Raw genomic sequence first — 22808 nt, forward strand, 5'->3', positions numbered from 1 at the left:
TGAAAATTGAAAATTGGCATAGATGAAGAATGCTAAGAGATGGAGCCTCTTCTTGCCCTACGTTTTAGTCATCAAGTCTCTCTGCGTTTGGAAAGTTACTCATGATTTACAAATCAATGTGCTTCAGGAATAATGAGCTGCCTGACGTCAGTTCTGTTGCTGTTTCTGCCAATAAGCAGTGATGCAACTCTATATATTTGTAAATAAAGCACCCACCAGAGAGATCCCACAGCAAGTTGAAATGTGAGATGAGTTGGTATTCAGACAGATACTTGGTGTTAGTAGTTAAGAGCATCTGCTTTTAGGATTTCCTATAAAAAAAAAAACAGACTAACAACCAATGTTTTCAAAACATTTTTTTTTTTCTTTTTTTGTCTTTTTGATTATTTACTTGTGGCTAATAGATACATTTAACTTGCTCCAGTTTCTACCACAACAAAATCATGAATCATGTAAGCACTTACAGCATCTTAATCCAGACAGAAGAAAGCTCGTCTCAAGACCTCTTCTTTTGCGTTCCAGTCTAGTTGACTAATGGGTCTTTCTCTGTCCTCATTTGGTGAGGCATTTGAAGCTAAAGAGGTTGTAGTTCTCTATATCTTGACTAAACTTGGCCTTCTAGCAGTCGCTCCCATATGACTGAAACTCAGACACAAATGGTGCTTTTCAGTCTGGTGTTGCTGTCCAAGGTGCTGAATCACACCACCTACATTGTCACAAGAGCTGTCCAAGGTACTCCTCCTCTGTCAGATATTGCTATTTAAAGTTCTGAAACTGATGATTTGCCATGTTTCTTTATTTTGACATTATATTTAAAGGGGGGGGGGGTATATTGTTATTATTATCATATTATTTAATGTTTATTTTATTATTAAATTGTTGTTTTGTTTTTTGTTTGTGTGGTGCTTAAACAGATTTATTTACTTTTCTTAACAAAAAGGTTGTTTAGTTTCAGTGTAGTTTTAGCTTCCATCCCTTATAAAGCAATGTCATGACACATACGTTTTATCAAAAAAGTGCACCATAATCAAAATTGTGTTATTTATCAAACTGGTAACAAAACAGTTGCTGTTTTGCTGCTATATAAAAAAAAGTTTCATGATGTTTATTCATTATGCTTATATTCTGAATTTCATCATCAGAACACCGACATCTGCCACACTATCCATCTTTCATGCTCCTCTGTCGCTCAGCCCGACATCTTTTTATCTTACATTACCAAATATTGCCAAAATGTCTTTGAAATGCAGACTGTTCATGAACATTAGAGACAATGTATGTGTATATGTTTCCAAACTTAGTCACAACAAGGCATTAAAAAGAAGCCTTTGAAGTATTTTGATGTTTCTTTGCTGCTCTCTTGCCAGTTTCATAAATAGGTCAGTAGCTTTTTGCATCGCTTCTGTTCATCTGGTAAGCATATAGTGTGTATATTAACTCTGGCATCCCCTTTCCTTTTCTTTTCTCCTGCTCTATGCTCCTACTTATTTGAAGTCTTTTGCTTTGGAGCTGTTTCTGTCAACTTTACAGATCTACTTTATTATTTATCATACACAACTGGTTCTTAGTGAAATAGTCATTCATTCACAGATGACAGTGTAGTATTACACTCATGTATCAATTGCTGTAATTTTTTTGTAATTTTATTTGGAGCATGAGAAAGGATTGCACTTCTTAAAGGAGGTGTGATGGTACACATTTTTTTCTATTAGTCAAGTTTGCTTTCTGCAGAAAAAAAAAACCTTTTTTCCTTTTAGATGAGCTCTTTGTGGTTTTGTCTGTGTGCCATTTTCTACTGAATCCATTCAGTTGCCTTAAATTGACAGGCATTTATCTGGGCTAAAACTTTGTGTAGTTTATAGGTGTGTTATGTGTCATTTGAGTTTATTATAGAGGATAAGCCTATGATAAAACATCAAACTGCTTATATGACTTTATTTACTGTTTGTAAGCCAATCGTGTGCTGCTAATTTTATAGTAAGGAAGTTAACTGGCACTTATGCTTGTGCATGTGAGTAAACCCTATATGCTTGCAAGGTCTCACATCATAGCAAAAGGCATCTATCTCAATTTATGATGATAATTTGCATCTTCTCAAGCTGTAGATTATTCAGTGTCTGGAAGATTCTGTCCTCCTCTGCACCAGAAATTCAGACACTGCCAAGTTGTGGTCACACCCATAGCAGATTCATGGAGATGACACACATGGCAATGACGCACATGCATGTCTGACCCACCTGGCTTGACTATGAACCACACTGGCTGAGAACTCTTGCCCACAATTGCTGTTCAAAAGTGTATTATTCTGACCCTGTTAAGGGGTCATATGATATTTTTATTAATTACTTTTTTCATTATTTTGTGTATTTGGTGTAACAATATACTGACATGCTTTAATGTAAAAAAAAAAAAAAAAACCTTTTTCAATTCCTGTACATTATTGTAGGTCATCTATGCTCAAACACGTTTAAGCGATATTTTTTGTATATTTTGCATATTTGTGTGCAAAAACTTTGTGCAGTACATTGAAAGAATTCCAAATGTATATTTATAATACTTGTATTATTATTATTCAAACGCTTAAATCATTTTCAGAAATTCATATAAGCTGAAACAAAATATACATATTAACTGAAAAAACAAACTTAAAAACTTAAGAAAATTAGGAATGTTGCTTTAGGAATTAACTGAAATAAGTTTGAGTTGGAACTATTAAAAAGTGAACTGAAATAAGTATGTTCAAAGCTATATAGACATATAAGGGACAAAAAATCTAAAGCAAATACATATTATGATATTAAATTAATATTACTAATTTAATAATGCTGGTAGTAGCAGAATTACAAACCTGCTGCACACCTTAAGTTTTATAAGAACCCATGATTTTGTCCAAACTGACATTGGACAACCTGGAAATATCAGAATTTTAAAAAGTGTGATTTCCAGAACTGAAAAATGGAATGGAAATTAATAAAATCTTAGTCATGAGAATGTCTGTGTTCATTCTAGATATACAGTATAGGGCTCTAAAATATTTTAAAAGAAATTAAGCTAATATTTTGTTTATTTAGTCTAATATAAGCCTAGAACCTCTGGCATATATCTTGGATGCACAATAGATTTATATTCAAGACTGAAATGGGCATGCAGGTCTTCTGTACTGACCTTGATTTGATTTTCTGTGGCATTAATCCACTCCACTCTGTCTAGATGTTTGACTTTAGCTGTTTTAAGACTGACCTCTTCAACCTGGTGACTTTAAACCATGAGATTCTTTGCACTGCGGTTTCATGTTTGTCTATTGTAATTGAATGAAAAGATAAAACATTTTTAGAAACCTCCTCTTAAGTACTGTGGCCATGTTCCCTCTGTTCACATCAGAGACTGAATGGGACAACTCACAGTGCTCAGATTTTTCCAGACGGAGTGTATTAGCAGTGCTTCCTAGTCCAAGGGGAGGTTGTTAGCATCTCATCTTCATGCAGAAAGAAATAAATCAGAAGCAGTGAAGGCACTTGTTACTCCTCAGACACTGGCTTATGCAAACCTTGAGGGAAGAGGCGTTAGATTGATTGTTAAAGCTGACTAGGAAAGCAGGAAACTATCTTAAGAGCAAGATAAATCCAGTTTAAAGAAATTTCCATGCCTGGTTAGACAGCCTGTCATGTGACTTCCAGGCCTCATAGGCATTGCTTATCTCTGTTTTTATAATTATTGTGCCACAGAAAATGATGGGAAACGTACACTACCGTTAAAACGTTTGGGGATGGTAAGATTTTTTATGTTTTTGAAAGAAGTCTCTTCAAGGCTGCATTTATTTGATCAAAATTACAATAAAACGGTGCTACTGTGAAATATTGTTCCAATTTATATATATATATATATATATATATATATATATATATATATATATAATTCTATGTGAATGTATTTTAAATGGATGCAAAGCCCAGTTTCAAGGGTCACATGATCCTTCAGAAATCATTATAATATGCTGATTTGCTACTCAATGAGCATTTCTTATTATTATCAATGCTGACTTTTATTATTATTATTTTTTTATTTAAATATTTAATATTAAATGTTTGTAATACTTAATATTTTGTGGAAAGCGGGATACGTTTTGTTTTTCAGGATTCTCTATTAGCAGCATATATATATATATATCACATTTTATTATTGGGTGATTCAACACAAAGATGTTTTACCTGCTAAGAAGTTAAGCACTTTTAGAGTTTCATCTCCCTATCTGATGTGAGCATAAGTATTGGAACAGTTGCCTCACAGGTCTTAGTGTTAAGCTGTGTCCTGTTGCATTCATTCATCAGATATTAAAAGCTTATCTGTTATATCCATTGCTTCTGCCTTCTAAGTTTTGCATTTGACGATAACACACACAAACCAGGATGAAGACGAGGAAGCTGACTCTGAAAGAAAAGAAAGCAATTAGAACTATAGGAAAAACAAAGGGCATGGAGAAATCAAGAGTTTGGAAACTACCTGCGACATCAGCATGCACCGATGACCTGATCGGCTGAGAAAAACAACAGTAGTTGTGAAAATGAACCCTAAAACACATGTCTGTAAAATCAGCAACAACCTTCAGAAAGATGGGGTGATGCTCTGTCAATCTACAGTCCGCAGGAGAGTTTGACACAATTACAGAAGCTACACAGCAAGATGCAAAGCTCTGATCAGCAGCAGAAATAGAAAGGCAAGATTCTTCACAAATGTGAGCCAGTACAGTTTTAGAGCTGAGACAGATTAACCTTTATCTAAGTGGCTGGAAAGCAAAAGTTTGGAGAAAAAAGGGAACTGCAAATGATCCTAAGCATACATACCTCATCTGTAAAGCTTGGTTGATGTGGTGTCATGGCAAGAGCATGCATGGCATGTCTCTAGAACAGAACCTCTTAATTTTAATAATGACTTAATTTATGATGACCGTAGCAGAATGAACTTGGAAGGGCACAAAATCATCTTGGCTACCAGTTTTCATGAAAATGCCACAAAACTCATTAGAAAGCACTTCATATTAGATCAGGACGATGACCAAATCACCCTGCCAGTTCAGTCAAGGACTTTACCAGGGCAAAGAAATTTAAAGTCTTAGATTGCCCAAATCAATTTCCAGATTTAAATCCGATTGATCATTAATTTCACCAGCTAAATAGGGGACTGAAGACAGAAACTCCACAAAACAAGCAACAGTTGGAATTGGCTGCAAAGAAGGCTGGAGAAAAGCTTTTCAAAGCATAAGACCAAGAGTCTGGTGATGTCTATGGGTTGCAGACTCACTGCTCTGATTGCATGCAAATGATCTGCAATTAAATATTATCTTTTAATCTTTAACATCTGCCTTTAATTCAGCTGTTCCAAAACTTGTGCTCACGTCAAATAGTGGGGTGAACTCTAAAAGCTTTGTCCTTTTTATTTGGTAAAACATGTATGTGTCGAAAGACCTAATAATAAAATGTGACATTCTGTAGTTTTGTCACATATTAATCTTTTAATCATGCAAATCAGTGCAAATGTCTTGACTCCACAGCAGATAAAGCAGTTTTGTCTTTACTGTTCCAATACTTATGGAGGGCACTGTATATATATATAATACTAGAAAAAAAAAAATTGGGAATAAGACAAAGTTTCCATGTGGTGTACTGAGAAGTTGGTTTTTGTGACTTGTGTCAGTGTTTGACTCTGAGCTGAGTTATGAGTACAGTGTCATTTGCGCATGTGAGAGTAAGAGGAAAGATCAGACTGCCTTTCCTCTTTAAAAAATGGTTCTGTAACTGAATACACCTACCTTTTTGTCATGATTGTTACAAATATTCCATTACTCCCCAAGTCTGGAAGTAGACAAGAGACAGGCAGAGAGCATGAGATTTGCTCTGCAACATTCTAATACACGTTTCAGACATTCTCCATTCTTTTCAATTTCCCTTTTTGACATCTTTACAAATCGTGTGTAGGAAACTGTGCCAGTGGACAGGGAAATAGAGATGCCTGAACACTGTGTCTATCTCCTTTGGCTATCTCAGCTGTACCGTAACAAGCCCGTCATGTTCCAGAGGGGATTAAATGGGCTTTAATGGCAGACTTGTCTCTGCATTTCCTGGAGAGTGTTTTAATCTGCAGGAATATCCCTTTCTTTTGAGGATTTATGTCAGATTTTCTACTGCCTTCAATGTTCTGCTTAATGGGGAGTCTTGGAGATTGGGAGAGCATGTCAGGAAGCAGGTGTTCAGGATAAAGTGTGAGCAGTCATCAGAAAGGCAGTTTAGTACAGAGACGTCCCCCCACACTGCAGTTTAAACTCATCCTGACTGCAATAGCACCTCTCAGATCCCTTACAACAATGAGAGCCATTACAATCTGAGCAGATATAGCTTAAGACTTCTGCGTAACAAAAGATTACATTTTCCTATAGCCGTAGATGTCGGTTAAATCGCTGACTTTCACCTCTCCTTTTTTCATCAGCGGATAAAGACGCTAGGATCAACTTTTTTTTTTGTTCACTCACGTGTGAATAACTACATGCTTAAAGCTTAATGATCAGGTATTCTGAATCATTAAAGGATGAATAATTTCATAAAATTCACCTGAATGAGGTGTGTGTCTGTAATGAAGGGATAAGAAGAATGTTTTAAGGGGGGATAATTAAAAAGCATCTATGGATTCAGCCACCCCACCTTGTGTCATCACACTGTCCTGACACTTTGTGTATTAGCGAGGGACATAAATAATCAAAACTAGATCGCGGAGTCATGCTGTATCTGTGAATGGCTACAAATACCAAATTATACAAATTGAGTACAACAAAAACCCCTCTGTGCAACTTTGGTGATACACAACAGCGTTCATTTACATTTTCATTTAATTTTCTATTGGCCCGTAGCACTGAATACAGAATCAATCTTTCTAACTTCATTTTCAATATATTAGGAGGATGGTAGGGAGAGTCGGGGAAATATTGATTGTCTGAGTGTGCATTGTGTCTCCGCACAGATTGAACTCTTTGTATGAATCCAATGAAATTGCAGTTTTTCTTATCAGGGTGAAAATGAATAAAAGAGAAAAAGAAACACGAGAGAATGATGGTGGTTATTTCATCAACAAAACCATGACAGTTACGCAACAAATTACAGCCTCTATTGAAAAAAAAATCACCCCGGCAGTGGGTATAACATTCCAGCAGACTGAAACATGCTCAATACATGTACATAATACATTATACTCTAATATAGAGACTGACATTAATCTGACGTGATTGAAATCAAAGATGCTCTAAAACATCTGTCATATCTATCTATCTATCTATCTATCTATCTATCTATCTATCTATCTATCTATCTATCTATCTATCTATCTATCTATCTATCTATCTCTTTCTCTCTATCCATCAATCTCTCTATCATCCATCTATATCTCTCTACCTTTTTCTCTCTATCTCTCTCTCTCTCTATCTATCTATCTCTCCATCTCTGTCTCTCTATCTCTCTATCTCTCTCTCTATCTATCTCTCTATCTGGGACAGTACATATGGCAGTTCAATAGTCGGTAACACTTTATTTTGATAGTCCACTTTAGACATTCTACTAGCAGTAAGTAACCTTGCAACTACATGTCAACTAGCAGTTAGTAGAGTATTAGTAGTTTGTCTGCTTAATATCTTCTAACACTTTCTTTGTCAACTTATTGTCAACTTATACTAAGCCTAAACCTACCCCTAACACTAACCCTAAACTTACCCTAACAGTCTACTCTGAGAGATCGTAGACATGTAGTTGCAAATTTCTGAGATTTAGTTGATATGTAGTTGACATGTAGTTACAAAGTTACTTATAGTCAGTAGAATGTCTGAAGTGGACTATCGAAATAAAGTGTAACCCAATGGTCTATGTGGAATATTCCTCAGTTTATTTGTTTGTGTTTATTGATTGAATGTTATTTGTCACTAATATGCATACATTTTCAATACACATAATGCAACATAATGCAAGTTTTATTATTATCATTATATTGGCACTATTGGTTTTGGACCCTGTGCATGTCTGACCAAGCACTTTAAAAGTTTTGATAACTGTTCAGAAGGGACACACAGTACATGTTTGAAAGATAGGGGCTGAGACGAGACAGAAGACGATATGATGAGAATCTGTTGGTGGATAGACAGCACTTTACCTGAGCTCTGCCTCCGATGAGCAGAAAGAGCACAAGAGAGATTGAAAGATAGAAAGGGGCAAAGAGATTAGAGAAAGAGAGAGAGGCCTCTAATGGTGGTTGTATATTAAACAGCTGCCTGTCTGCACACACTGTCTGATTGATGGGCAAAGACAAGCTTCATTTCCTTGCCTAGCCAAAACTTCATCTTGTTTCAGAAAGCAGTCATGGGTGTGATTCAGGGAGAAAATTGGACCCATTTCCATGGGACTACATCCTTGGAATAAGCACTTGTAGACACACATATTTTCTCCCTATCATCCTCAAATGGTTTCAGGCTCTCTCACTATTGTGTAGCATCAGTCTAACCGAATTCAACTTCTCAGCCATGCACTCTTTATTCAAATATTCATTAATGGAATAGTCATCTAGCAGCGCGTCCGAGCTACTTTATTAGTAAATGCCAGACACGGCTATCTCTAGTCTCCATCCACTTTAATTATATATATATATCAAAGAGCAGCTTGGACATTCTGCTAAATATCTTCTTTACGCACAAGACAAGTCATAGGGTTTTGAGTAAACGATGGCATAGTTTCAAATCCATCTTTTGGTGTGAATGTGTGTGTATTAGTTCTCAGACAGTTCATTATTCATGCTCAGTTGCAGAAGTTTTGCATGTTTGCACTATTCATCAATCGTATTTACACCAATAACTTTTATTAAGCTGAACAAATAATTCTGCTGAGAAGAGCACAAGTCTAGTCCCCACAAACTGATAGAGAAAAGAATGAGTGAGTGTTATTCCAGCCTACATTGCACCCAAGATCTGTCCTCCTCAAGCTTTTTGTCTCTTTGAAAATTCATTGCACACCTGCTGGTACTCCTCTGAGAGCAGGATTATGCTATAAAATCAAGCTGCAGGATATATAAATATATGTATTTTTCATAGAATAAAATCCTCTAAATCGTCTGTTCTGGAAGGACAGATATACATTGATTGGACTGTAATTGCTTTATTACCTCACTTTTATTTCATGAGTCATCTGTCTGAGTATTTCATCATGGAGTTTGAAGTTGGGCAGCCAGATGGACTGCAACAATAAATGTGAGATAATGTGTTTTCAGAACTCCGGCATGAGATTGATAATGGTGCCAAAATATGCCAGAAAATGTAGGCTAAGCGATATATCTTTTTTTGGCCATTATTAGAACATCATTTTCAGTTTCAGGACTTACATCTTTACATCCTTCATCCAGCATCAGCTGTTGGCATCAAGATGTGTCACACTTTGTTGGCATATTTACATGTATAGATGATCCGTAAGAGTGTTTAAACAGCCTCATCCTGCATTTGATCCAAGTCATGTCTCTGGCTGTCTGACATCACAGTCCGTCATGTGTCTGTGTGTAATCCGTGTGATCCATTATCAAGCAGAACGCAGGAAGCATATGTTGTCAGACTTGTTGGTTTTGGTTTATGACAACACATTGCAAGAGTGAAAATGTCATCTCCTTGGTTTGTTTGTGTGTACGGCAATATATCTGGCGCCAGTGGCAAAATAAATGACAGTTTTCAGATGATTTCATAGCATCACTGAATTCATTATGAAAATCCAATCTGGGAGGTCTCTGTATTTCATTCTGGCAGCAGCATGCCACCCATCTTTCCCAATGCCAACCCCCTCCTAGCAGCCAAACAGACTGGAACTTGTCCCTTTCAGTTTTTTAAAACAAGATAAATTAACTTGAGAAGCAGAATTGTTTTGAGGTAAAACCTATTTTAAGATTGTCTATCTTGAAAAAGAATATTTTAAAAATAAATCAAACAGAATTTAGTAAGGTTAATTAAAAAAAAAGGAAAAAAATAATTTAGTAATAATAATAATAATAATAATAATAATAATAATAAACTTAATTATACACCACCATTTGAAAATTTGGGGTCAGTAAGAAGTCGTTTATGGTCACCATTGAAGGAAAACAGTGATTTTTTTTTTTTTTTTTTTTACAATTTAAAATAACTCTATTTTAAAATGTTATTTGATATTTTAAAATGTAATTTATTCCTGTGATGGTAAAGCTGAATTTTCACGATCAGTACTCCAGTCTTCAGCGTGACATGATCTTTTCAGAAATCGTTCTAATATGGTGCTTTGTTGCACGAAACATTTCCTATTATTATCATCAATGTTGACAAATGAAAAAAATTAATAAAAATAAATGTAAACTTTGTGACCAAATTTTGAACTAGTGTATTCTCAAAACTGTATTTTATTAACTATATTCCATTAGATATTTTTACTGGTAATCAAGACAAAAATATGTTAACAATGTTATTTTTCTCTCCAGTGTTCAGTATCTTTCTTTTTTTCTTTTTTTAATGGAGTATTCTTTGTTCTCATATTTGAAACCTGCTATTAGTGAGAGAATAAACTGGGCAGGTGAGGAGCGAGCTGGGAAACGCTGAGCTCTAACCCTGCATTATGCATGGATGACATACAGACATAAACACATTTTCCAGTCTGCAGATTTCTCCGTCTTATCCAGCGATGTCCTATTGCACTCGCCGGAGTGTTTAAACACCTAGCGTGAGCCTCCGAGGGTGAGAGGAGGAGAGAGGGAAGATAAGAGGTGAGAGGAATGTCAAAGCTCCTCCCCTCTGTGCCTCACCTCTTCTGGAGGAAATTTCTATCTGCATTGTGTATCTGTCTATCTCTTCTGCCGTCTCCCTGGAACGGCTCCTCTATCTTTCCATTTTTTCTCTCATGGGCCCCAGCACGGATTTGCTGAATAGCTCCCTCTTTCTGCAGTGCTGTTTCGGCCGCACACTGGGACGCTTTTTTCCTACAGGTCTCAAAGATTGGTCAGTTCAACTACTACGGCCACTATAATTGCAGAGTTCACAGAACACTTTCCGTGTCTTCTCCCTCAAGTGTGTGTGATGAAATTAATTGAAAAGGAAAGCAAATAGCTGCTCAAGGAGCTTGGGTATTGTTATTATTATAATTAATGGATGAAGCTGAGTCCTGTTTTCTCTGTGGCCCATTAGCTTCAGGGCTTAGGGATCTAATGAGGTGGCTTTCATTTTTTTGCCAACTGTACTGTGAAGGAATCCCTCAAATGAAGCGGAAGACACTGTCATCTGGGATGTCCTGAGGAGAGGCTGACGGGGCTCAGATGTGGTCAAGACTCACCAAGTGAGGCAGGCCGGATCACACTAATACAGCACTAAACGGCACGGCTGAGCAACTGTAATACAGGAGGGAGCTCTGTCTATCTATAGCTATACCCATGGCTATGCTCCATTCCTGTTTGTGAAAAGATCTTCCTAAATTGCTTTTACTGTACTGAAATAGGTTTTATCCAATTCTTTTCAGTCTTTTGAAAGCTCACATGTGATGTAACCAGATCCCTTTGAGAAAGTGTAACTCTCAATGTAACTGCAGTTTTAGGAGGTTCTTGATACAGTACTGTACAGTAAGTGCTTAAAGGTGTACATTGAAGTGAAGTGATGTAAGACTGCTGATTGTAATTGGCTGTTTAGTTGTCTTGAAAAGTTTGCAACACCAGAATGTTCCAAAGAGCAAATGACTTAAACAGTTCACCCAAAAATGAAAATTCTGCCTTTTTCTTACTAACCCTCATGTCCAAACCCATAAAACCTTTGTTCGTCTTCTGAGCCCAAATTAAGAGAGCTTTCTGACACTCCATAGACAGCAATGTAACTGACTAGACTAGACTCTAAGGCCCAGAAAGGTAGTGAGGACATTTTTAAAATAGTCTGTGATATCAGTGGTTCAACTGTAATTTTATGGAGCAACAAGCATATTTTGTGTGCACAAAGAATAAAAAAATATCACTTTCTAAATAAAAGTTAAGTCATTAATACACATTTTGTATACAAATAATTAATTTGTAATAATAATAATAATAATAATAATAATAATAATAATAATAATAATTAATAAAAATAATATTAATTAAATTCCAGCTTTGTGATGCTCTCTCTGCTTTCTCGGCTCCTGAAGTGAAAGGACTGGAGACACACTCACTCCACACCAGTGGACATGTACTGTAGGGTGAGTCTTTGTCTCTAAGGCAGGCTTGGGATGCATCCAGTTATATGACCTGGAAAGGCAGACTATGTGTGTGTATGTGTGTGTCCAAGGGGATGTGTGCCAGATATAAGCTCTTCATTCATCTCAGCAAAACAGCTGTGAAAGTGCTGAGTAAAAAATTCAATTAAGAGCCAGCTGTGCTGTGCCTCACGTCTCCCTTCAGCCAGATCCTTCTCCCTTTTTTTCTTTTTCTCTTCTGTAACATTCCTCTGGCAACCCGCCTGTGCTCCAACACCACCCCCTACTGAAGACAGCCCCCCAACCACAAAGCAACCCCCTTCAAATAAATGCTCACTTACGCCTACAGCACCCTATAATTTGTGTACATCGCTACAAACTCGCACAAATCTAGTTTGTAGAATGCACAAATCAAACAATGTTACTTCTCTTGGAGAGAATTTGTATATTTTATTATTATTATTATTATTATTATTATTATATTTGAAATTATTATTAATATTATTAAAGTAATATTTCAAATATTTTCAAATCTTTCTCATTATCTATCTCATTATCTTTTTTTTTCTTTATTTCTTTCTTCTCACATTTCTGCTTAGTGGCTTTTTAACCCTGAAAGCAGAGTTAAAAGAACAAAATTATTATTTTTATTATAATTAGTAGTAGTACTAGAAAAAAGAAAATTAGAATATGTCTCCTAAACTGTGGTTTGTGTGGTGGCATAGTAGTATTAGTGGTAGTCATAATAATAATAATGATAATAATAATAATAACAATAACTTCATAATTTCAGAATTATAATTGTAGTTTTCCTTGCCAGTTTAACTATATGCATACATTTAACTCTAATCATATATCCATCCACTCTTTAACCAAAAGTCCTCAGTACTGCTTTGTAAGCTATTAAGCTAATCACTTGTAACTCTATAGGTTCAGGTTTTTAATGTGCTAATTTGCATTTTAGGAATTAATCAGAATTGATTAAATAATTAACAGAGCAATACATCTTACTCAAAATTTAACAAATGCGGTTTAGAAACTTGCACACAAAGCCGTGCTTGCATTTACGGTGACATCATTAACCCTGAAACTTGCCACTGTTATGAATGATGATGCAAGCATAGCAATCAGGAAATGTTCATTGCACATCAAAGCCTTCGATAAACATTCTGTCATCTTCTGTCATCATAAGTAATATAGTCTGTTGCATGTTTTAGAATGTCCGTTGCCATGCAACAATTAGGAGAAAGAGTATGTCGCCTACATTGTGGTTTAGGTGGCAAAATACCTCCATTACACTAATTCCAGCATGTAACAGTGCAAGTAATTTGCCCTTTACCAAAGCACTGCTTCTAAAGGAGTCAGACTAGATTAAAAACCCATGTTGTTCCCACATGTACCTCATTCCTGGTGGAAACTAGTGGGTCTGTAAGATTTAGGAGCTAAGTAGAATTAGGACTTTAGTTAATCTTCACAAAATATCCTCTGCCAGGCTAGCTCAGAGATGAGGGTTCAAGAAAGCAGCTTCTACAGTGCTGACAATCGGTGTTATTCGCTCAAAACAGTCGGGGAAGTAAATTAACTCCTGCATCAGTCAAGTCAGAACCTGAGCACATTCTGCTCTCCCTCAAGCCCTGAGAAAAAGACCTTCTAAGGGAAGGGGCCTTTGTGTCCTCCCATTGGCTTCATGCTGATTCTAACAGTCTCATCTGCTTACAAGCGCACCTTTGCTCTTTGTGACTCTCTAAGCCTTGGTGGAAATCTAATAGCTGCAGGTGTGGATTGAAGGAGAGGATTGCATTGCCCTTCTCATTTGTAGTCAGAAGAGAAGGTTCTGCTCATAAATATACAGCGTTTGGCGGAATTGGAATGCAGCCGAGGGGTGAAGAATTTAACATGTACCCATACAGTGTGCAATATTTCATGCTCCTTCATAATTTTAGCATGGCATTGGCATCGCCTTTGTTGTTTTGTGGAATTTACAAGTTGATATCTTTGTCTGAGCTCTGACTGCTGGCCTGTTTTTGACTTTTCTCTCTTTCACTGGCTTAAACAAAAACAAAAACAAAAAAAGCTATATTTTGCATGCAAACTTACACAGGCACAGCATGACTATCACAGTTTCCATCTTAAGCTTCCAAAGCCATGTGTTTACATGCATAAAAAGAAAAAAAAGAAAAGAAAACTGACATCTTTTGACTTCTCAGGCATGATGTGTTGTGGTATCTCCAGGAAAAAGACTGATATACTGTTCTCTGACATAAGGTGACTCTGTGTTGTTTGCAGGTAAATGTGGGTCTCCTATGGAAACATTTTCTCATATGCCTAGTTGCCTAGTTCCAGCCTCACACGGCAAGCCTGTAGACCACCCACCATCAATTCTTTGACAGCCTGATGTATAATTCTCACAAAAAAAGGGAAAGATTTTTCTCAATTTAGCAAGCTCTGATCTGACTTCACACAACTTCTCAGAGTAAGTGGCACTGAAGATCAGAGTAATGAATGCTGAAAATTCAGCTTTGCATCACAGGAATAAACTACATTTTAAAATATATTACAAAAAAATACATATTCACAATATTACTGTTTATAATGAAATAAATACAGCCATGGTGAATATAAGACTTCTCTCACCAACATTTTACAAAACAATATTCCAGACCCCAAACCTTTGAATGGTTGTGTGTGTATATTGCAAGCTCTTAAACACATCTGGGGTTTCATATGGCCACGTGTGGACTGGCATTACAAGGACAATCAGCTGTCCTTCCTGTCTCTCTGCAGCAATGTCTTAGGTGTCTTACATTACAGACATTGCAGTTTATTGCTCTGTTCAAATCTGCAGTCCTCATGGCTCTCTGCAGCAGGACTATGGCATGTTCACTTGATCAGGAACCATGAACATCTTTCTTTTGGTGTTTTTCAGAGTCATTCAGAAAGGTATCTTGATTTGCATAAGTTATTGGAACTGTGACATTACATCCTTCCATGAAGAACCTTTCCAATGGTCCATGCAATAATTTAGTTCATTGAAGAAGCATTAAACACATTGTTTAAACACTTTCCAAAAACAATATTTAAAGCTTATTTGGATTTTACTGAATTATATTTAAAAGACAATATCCTGAAAAAGGTTATTTTATTAATTTTTTGTATGAGGTATATGTGCACTGCCTTTCAAAAGTTTGGGATCAGTAAGATTTTTAATGTTTTTAAAGAAGTTTCTTATTGCTCATCAAGGCTGCATTTATTTGATCATAAATACTGTAAAGTGAAAAGTGAAAGTGAAAGTGTTTCCTCTTTTAATATACTTTAAAATAAAAATAAAAATTCCTGTGATTTTTCTTCGGTGTCACATGGTCCTGCAGAAATCATTCTAATATGCTGATATATTTTCAGCATGGGAAACAGTTGTGCTGCTTTTTAATTTTATTTATTTATTTGTGTTACATCTTTGTAGTATATACAAATCCATATATTCCATATTCTGTGCGCTATTGAGTGAGAATTGAAAAGTGAATCTGTTTCTTTAGACTGTGCAAGTGCCAGCTGGCACCTTCACAATAACACATGCCTCTCTCTCTCTCTCTCTCTCTCTCTCTCTCTCTTTTACTTCCTCTCTTTTACTTTCTCTGAATCACAGGCAAATCAACAGTTTGTGACAAAGGGTAAAAATGTTTTTTTTTTTCTTATTTATTTGTATTTTTTTTTTTTTTTTTTTTTGGTGAGGACCAATGGTCAGTGTTGTGGCAATGCTGAAATTGTATCTTTGAGAGGAATACCGACCGAACTATGTATTAAAGCCGACTGATCTTGGTTGCGGGACAAGGAAAACAACTCCATGCTGAGCAGTGTTGGTTTGAAGCAGAGAGAATAACTTCATTGAGAATCACAGCTTGGTACAAAACAGTTTCTCTCTCACTGGCCTCTATCTTGTTGCAGGTGGGGGGCACAAGCCGACATGGACAAAACTGAATGTTTCCCCATTTTTGTCTCCAAACAAATCTCAAGCTAGAACACATGCTGTGTCATAACCAAATCAGACAATCACCTGTAGAGTGTAAGAAATGTTTGATATGCGCATTTCAAAAAGCAGCCATGGGGTTTTTCTAACAGGGTGTTCTCAAATAATCAAGCTTTAATGTTCCCAACCTATAGGGAAATATGCAGTCGATCTTCATTTTGTGTTGAATAACGCAGAAATCTCAACAATGACTCCCTGGTTATAGACTTTAATTGCATCCCATTTTCATTTTGCCCTGTTCCCATTCCTTTTTAAAGTAATTCCATTGCAGGTGCATTAATTTCCTAATCAGACCGTCATATTTGTGGACCTAAAAGACCAAATTTCAGTCACTGTGTTTGTGTGCAGGGTAATACACCCTCTCCCCATTTTGTGACATACTGTAGCCTCCTAAAATTAATTGTCAGGTGGAAATTATTGATCATGACTGACTTGTGCTAAAAGACACAACCCTTCAACATGTGAAAAACCTCCATAAACTCACCTCAGCCTTAACATTGTTGAAAGGGGCTGTATTTGATGGCAAATGATAGAGGTTTAAGTCTTGGATTGTGGTGAATATGGTTAAGACCGTGTTTATTTATTATGCAGGATTGCTGCCAACAGAGAAAAATAAAATCATGATGATGATTTTTATTTTATTATTATTATTGATTTATTTTCACAATTTTTACAAATGTATTTATTTTAGGCTCAATTGATACATTTCATTCAGTAATCATAAGCATGATGCAAATAGGCTATAGTATGGGATCAGGAACAGTAAAAATTAATAGATTTGAAACCCTTTTTTGAATGGGATGTGTGAGCTGTTTTTGTTTTGTATTATTTTAGGATTGTAAATGTGATTTTGAGAGAGCGAGAGCGAGGGTGTGTACTAGAACCATAGAAAGTGGTACTTTTATCACTAGCACAAAATCATTTGATACAAAATTAAAACTAATTAAATATTACATTATTACAAATCTCTTTATGAATGGGCAATATTTTCCAGTCACAAAACACAATATTAACATTTTACCTGAATTCACTTTTCATTCTTGGTCATTTCAGATATTTTTGAATAATGTTTGTTGTCCACGGCAAGTCTGTATAACCACTTAACCTTCCTTGATCTCTCAAGGATATCTCAATCTGTAGTTATTTTTATTTTATTTATTTTTTTTAACTTCAGATCAATATTTAATTTGCATTTAATTGTTTATCACTTATTAATTTGTGTATTTATTAAGCACCGATAAACACAACATCAGTTCACCATAGTGCTGTAAGATAAAAGCAATGATAAAAGATCATATCAATAAGAACAATGCATATACATTTTAGCCGATGTAAGAAAATAAGATTTCAATTTAGTTGTAAACTCATAGGCAGGATTAGATATTTTTACAGATAAAGGAAGGCTATTCCATTGCCTCGGCCCAACTATTGCAAATGTATGATCACCTCTTGCCTTTAATCTTTCTTTATTAGCAGGATAAAATATACAGTCAGATCCTCACCCGTTTATTTTGATATAATGACCTATTCACTGTAGAATGTTATGCCTTACATGAATAACTGAATCCAAGTAAATATTAATATGGCATTAGTTGTTTATTTATTTATTTTTTACACCCCAAAAGAAAAAAGCTGATTTTCATTCTTCTCACATCTCAAGCAGGTGCACCCGCATGCGGGGCATGTACCTGATGAGTGAGCACATAGCCTACTCCTTAAGGAAATTACAATTTAATCATTCTCTTGGGTTTAATGCGATTCGAAGGACTGTTTGTCAGCTCACAAGTGGTGCCCATCAGTGGTGATATTTCTCCGCTCGGACAGATGCTTGAGGCGTCGGTCAGCTGTCCCTCAGCGTGAATGGTAGCGTCCGATCTTCCTCACACGCGCTCATTCTGCGCGCGCCTCTGTTTAGCTTAATCAAAGCAGAAGGCTGTAGACTCGCGATCTTACCGTGTTTCGCCGCGTGCGCATTTTATGACAGCGGGATCCCTACGGACGGTCATCGTCTAACTGACTCCTTTAGCTCTGCGTTAGGCATTTCATCCGTTATCCGTTGCTTTCAAGTGTGATGCTATACATTTAAAGGAATTGACAGCTATCTTAAGAAAAGTATTGACTCGTCGGTGTTGCGTTTGGAAGGTGCTCCCCGAGGGAAATAAAGTTTCCTTCGGGAAATGAACAAGCTGTTCAGCGCAGGTAAGATTTTACATTTACATGCTCACGCTCTGTGCGCTTTTGGCAGTTCACGTCTATGTCCTCGACTGGTTTTCTACACTTGTATGAATGCTGAAAATACAACTATACCGCCATGTCGGTTCACTGATAAACCCTTTCAATTAAACTGACCCGGTCTTGTGTTTTTAGTCCTGATAATGTGTATCTGTCTCGCTGGTTTCATCATCCTCGTTATTTGTGGCGCTTGAGTGAAAAGCAAAAAGGACGCGTCGGATACTTTTTTTTCCTAATTTGCGACTGTCTCTTGCGTCCGCCTTGCAGTTTTGTGTGTTTGAAACCAAAATTGTTTACAGGCTACGGTCCGGTTTAAGAAGACCGCATACCGACACTGGCCATCAATGACAGGCGCGCGCTCGCGATGAATCGTCAGACCCTCTGTACCGATTCCCTTCCGGCTATTGACAGCTACGCATAAGGTCATGTATCAGCAGCAGCTGCAGAACATGCCAGTAATGGTTAATGCTGTAGCATGCAATTACTGTTATATGCTCTATTAAGGTCAGAAAAGGCACAGACCACTAGTGTTTCTGCAGGGGAAACAACGTGTTACTGACTCAGTTTATAGCAGAATATTCAGTGTTTTTGCTCTCTGAGATGGTTGACTATTTTACTGCTAGGCACTTAAATAATGTCATTCAAACCTGTATGACTTTCTTCTGCTGGTTAACACATTCTGAAGACTGTCTTGTCCATGTAGAATAGTGGATGGTGACTGAATATGTCAAACCACAAAGAATGAAAAGTATCTTAAAAGTCTATGCACTATATTTAATGTGTTATGATAACAAATGTGCACATGAGGAACAGATACAGTACATACTTATTCACTGTCCTAGATTTCCATAAATCATTTATGAGAATGCATAAAAGAAGTTTTGATGTCAAATGATTCAGCTTAATTAGACACTATAGGTACCAAGAAAGTTATTTCTCATAGATAAATTGTAGTCATTGTGTAATGTGTGTTGTGTGTAATGGATTAGTTAATCCAGCAATGCACAGTTTCCAATTGATTAAGAATTGGAACAACATGAGGGTGAGAAAATGATGACAGAATTTTTGTTTTTGAAGTACCAAATGTCCAACTGCATCTCTACCAGAACTAAAAAAAGTTTTTTCCTTTTAACTGTCTCAAAAATAAGTGTTTAAGAATCATAGCTGTTATCGTCTCATGTTATACAATCTTAGCGTTTGCTGAATGTTCCTTACTGTGCTATTGCTGCGCTTCGATATGAATGAGGTGGTCAGAAAATAGATGGGAAAGATCAAGAAATGGAAGCTCCCTGCTGGACTTCTGGCTTTCATCTCCCCTGTCCTTCCCTCTGCTTGATCCCCCTCTCATGTAGCATATCTCTCAATTAGAGCCCAAAATCAAATGGACACAGAGTAGAGATCAACTGAGGGTGAGGAAGTGAGAATGTGTGATGTTTGAACAGAATGAGTCAAATCTTCTTCAGTTTTCACAGATACAGACCAACAATCTGGCCAACTGCGTATTTGAGCCTTCCTTCTTAAAAACCCACAGGCAGTTTCAAGGGGATGAACACTTTCTAGTTGGCACCTGCCAGACATTATCATCAGCCTGGTGTGTGAAACCGGATAAAATATTTTGATGTAAGCAGTATAGCGCACACACACACACACAAACACACACTCTGGCTAAATGGCTTTAACGCCGGACAGCCGTGCATGTCATACACAATCCCTCATCCAGGCCCAGTTGGCACAGTGTAACTCCAGCTAACATGGCAGAGCAAGCAGTGAAGAGCCGATCACACTTAGCAGTGCCCACTCTCTCAGTTAGTGTGTGTGTGTGTGTGTGTGTGTGTGTTTGTGTGTGTGTGGCCTTAACCCCCTTAAGCTCACACACTGGCTCGTTGCCTTCTTTGGGCCACAGATGCTGGACTCAACCCGGCTCTGCTGAGCACCTTTGCTGAATGTAAACTCCTTCTGTTTGCATCCCAACATTTTTTGAATATATTCATTTTATTTTATAATATTAATATATTTTTCTCCAGTGGCTTGCTGAAATGTATGTTTACACCAAACATATCTGGGTTAGTGCTGATTGAATTGAAACATCTGAGGACACACAAGAGCATCGGTCTTAATGTCAACATAAGCATGACCCTTTTCAACCAATTAGCATTGTTAGGAAAAGCTCTAGTTCACGCTTGTGCGAGTGTGTTTTTGTGGGCATGTTTGTGTGTACGTATTGGCTCTGCTCATGTAGCGAAGTCCATTTGCAGGTGAGTGTCTGCATCATTATCAAGACCCCCTCCCTAGCCCTGCGTCCTTCAGCCAGGTCCATGGCGTGTGAAGGAGAGCTGGGAATGAGACCAGAAATATGGGGTGTGTGTCAGGTAATGCAGTGTTTGTTCGAGGTATGGAGATGCAGTAATGGATGAATGTGTGTGTGTTCATGCTTGTGGTCAGTAATTTGGCTGTTGACTTGGCTTAAAGTGCCAGATTTGAAATGCTGTCTCACAGGAAGTCCATAAATGCTTTTGTGTGTTGTGTTGACACATTAAGGTGTATAGCCTCTCCCTTGTCGAGCACTCTGACAGATGCAGCCTGTGATTCCAGTCCTCAGGAGATTAAGAGATTACAGTGTTGGGTGGGAGTGTATAATAACCTTAATGCATCTAAAACCACATTCACACAGGGGCAGCTGAGAACATAAGAGTGCTGATGAACTATATCTGTACTCTTCAGTATCTCTTCATGATAGGCCAGGCCGACGGTTACCACAGAGTTAACGGCTGACAGGTTCACTTCTAGTCAGGCCAGGACAGATGCGGCTTACCTCAACATAGCACAGCTCAGGTTGCTGTCGATAAGCGTTAACTAGGTGACGGTGTCAAATCCACGACCCAGACAGACTTACAACTACATATCAGCTTGGTAGAACTCTCTTGCACTCATTGCTGCAAAACAGGATGGGATTACTAAAGCCATGAATTATATACACTACAAGCTAAAAGTTTGAGATCTCTTTTTTTTTAAAGAAATTATTTTGATTCAACATTATTTATGAAAAAAGTCTGAGAATTCTCATATTCCACAAAAATAGTAATCAGCACAACTGTTTTCAACATCGTTAATTATAAGAAATGTATATATAAATGTAATATAACAATCTTGAGCATCAAATCAGCATATTAGAATGATTTCAGCAGGATCGTGTTAAACAGGAGACGAGTAATGATGTTGAAAATTCAGCTTTGTAGTACAGGAATAAATTCTTAAAACTATCCTAAAAAAAATAAAATAAATACATTTAATTAATCAGTGAGCATAAGAGTTTATATTTTTTTCTTATTTTTGAAAAACATAAAAAAATAAAATAAAAATAAATCTTACCAAACCCAAACTTTTGAATGGTAGTATATGTTTCTATTCCTGCAAAAGGACCAGAAAAAAAATAATAATTGATTATTGTGTGCCCCATATTCAATAATAGGAAATACTTAAGTGCAGAAAAGTTTGCTTGTGAAACCATTTCATGGAGTCTTTAACTTTTAGGAGCTTGGTCATGAATGTATATGCCTATGTGTCTTTGTATAAACAAGGGCTTTAGGCTTTAGCGAGGGAGTTCCTGATTGACGGTGGCTTATTGCAAAGGTAAACTCAATGCTGATTTGGCACTGGCCCAGGATGCTATCTTCAGCCTGTATCAGAGAGGAAGAGCTCCCTAGACATCTGTCACCAGTGTCTTGCCCGCTCTGATACCCTGCTGTTGGCAGTCTGAATGGGTGCTGAGTTACAGCAGAGCTTCCCAAAACCATCATCCCACTCTGATTCCTGGCACTGGCTGTTCTATTCAGTGGGGTGAAAGTGAGGGGACACTCAAATGCTGTTCTGTCTGATTTTATACACTGGTGCTACTGATGCAATTTTCTACTCTTTAACTGTAGATGTTTACCAGAAATTGAACCATAGTTCGTTGTGTATTATCAACATGTTGTCATTAAAAGTTTGGTTTCAAAAAAAGCTGTTTCTGGACTAATAAGGATGTTTTAAGTTCTGAAACTTAAAGAAAGGTTTCATAGTACAATGTAAAAAAAAATAAAAAATCAAGCAAAATGTAACTTCTCAGTCCATGAGCCTTGCTGAATCAATTTCATACCAAATCATACAGACCCCAGTATTTTGAAGGACAAAGTACTGTATATTTAAAGTATATAATAGCAATTATATAAATTGATGAATAATTAATTTAAAATGGTTTGAGTCATTAATATACTGACTGAAATTGATTGCTTTATTATGATATCACAAAGATTTTTATACTGTGAATGTAC

At 36.8% G+C, this 22808-nt stretch overlaps 1 protein-coding gene across 2 annotated transcripts in view; it reads left to right on the plus strand.

Moving 5' to 3' along the window:
* LOC113057912 (teneurin-2-like) overlaps positions 1-22808 on the plus strand; it is a 182111-nt gene that overhangs the window by 95145 nt on the left and 64158 nt on the right. The window contains exon 1 of one of the 2 annotated variants that reach the window (XM_026225509.1): positions 18087-18465. The exons of the other annotated variant lie outside the window; for it this stretch is intronic. The gene's annotated coding sequence lies outside the window, so the exon portion shown is untranslated. Of the gene's footprint in view, positions 1-18086; positions 18466-22808 lie in introns of those variants that run through there. 2 annotated transcript variants of the gene reach the window in all.

Source organism: Carassius auratus, chromosome 39 (genome assembly GCF_003368295.1).
Source record: "Carassius auratus strain Wakin chromosome 39, ASM336829v1, whole genome shotgun sequence".
NCBI classification, from domain to species: Eukaryota; Metazoa; Chordata; class Actinopteri; order Cypriniformes; family Cyprinidae; genus Carassius; species Carassius auratus.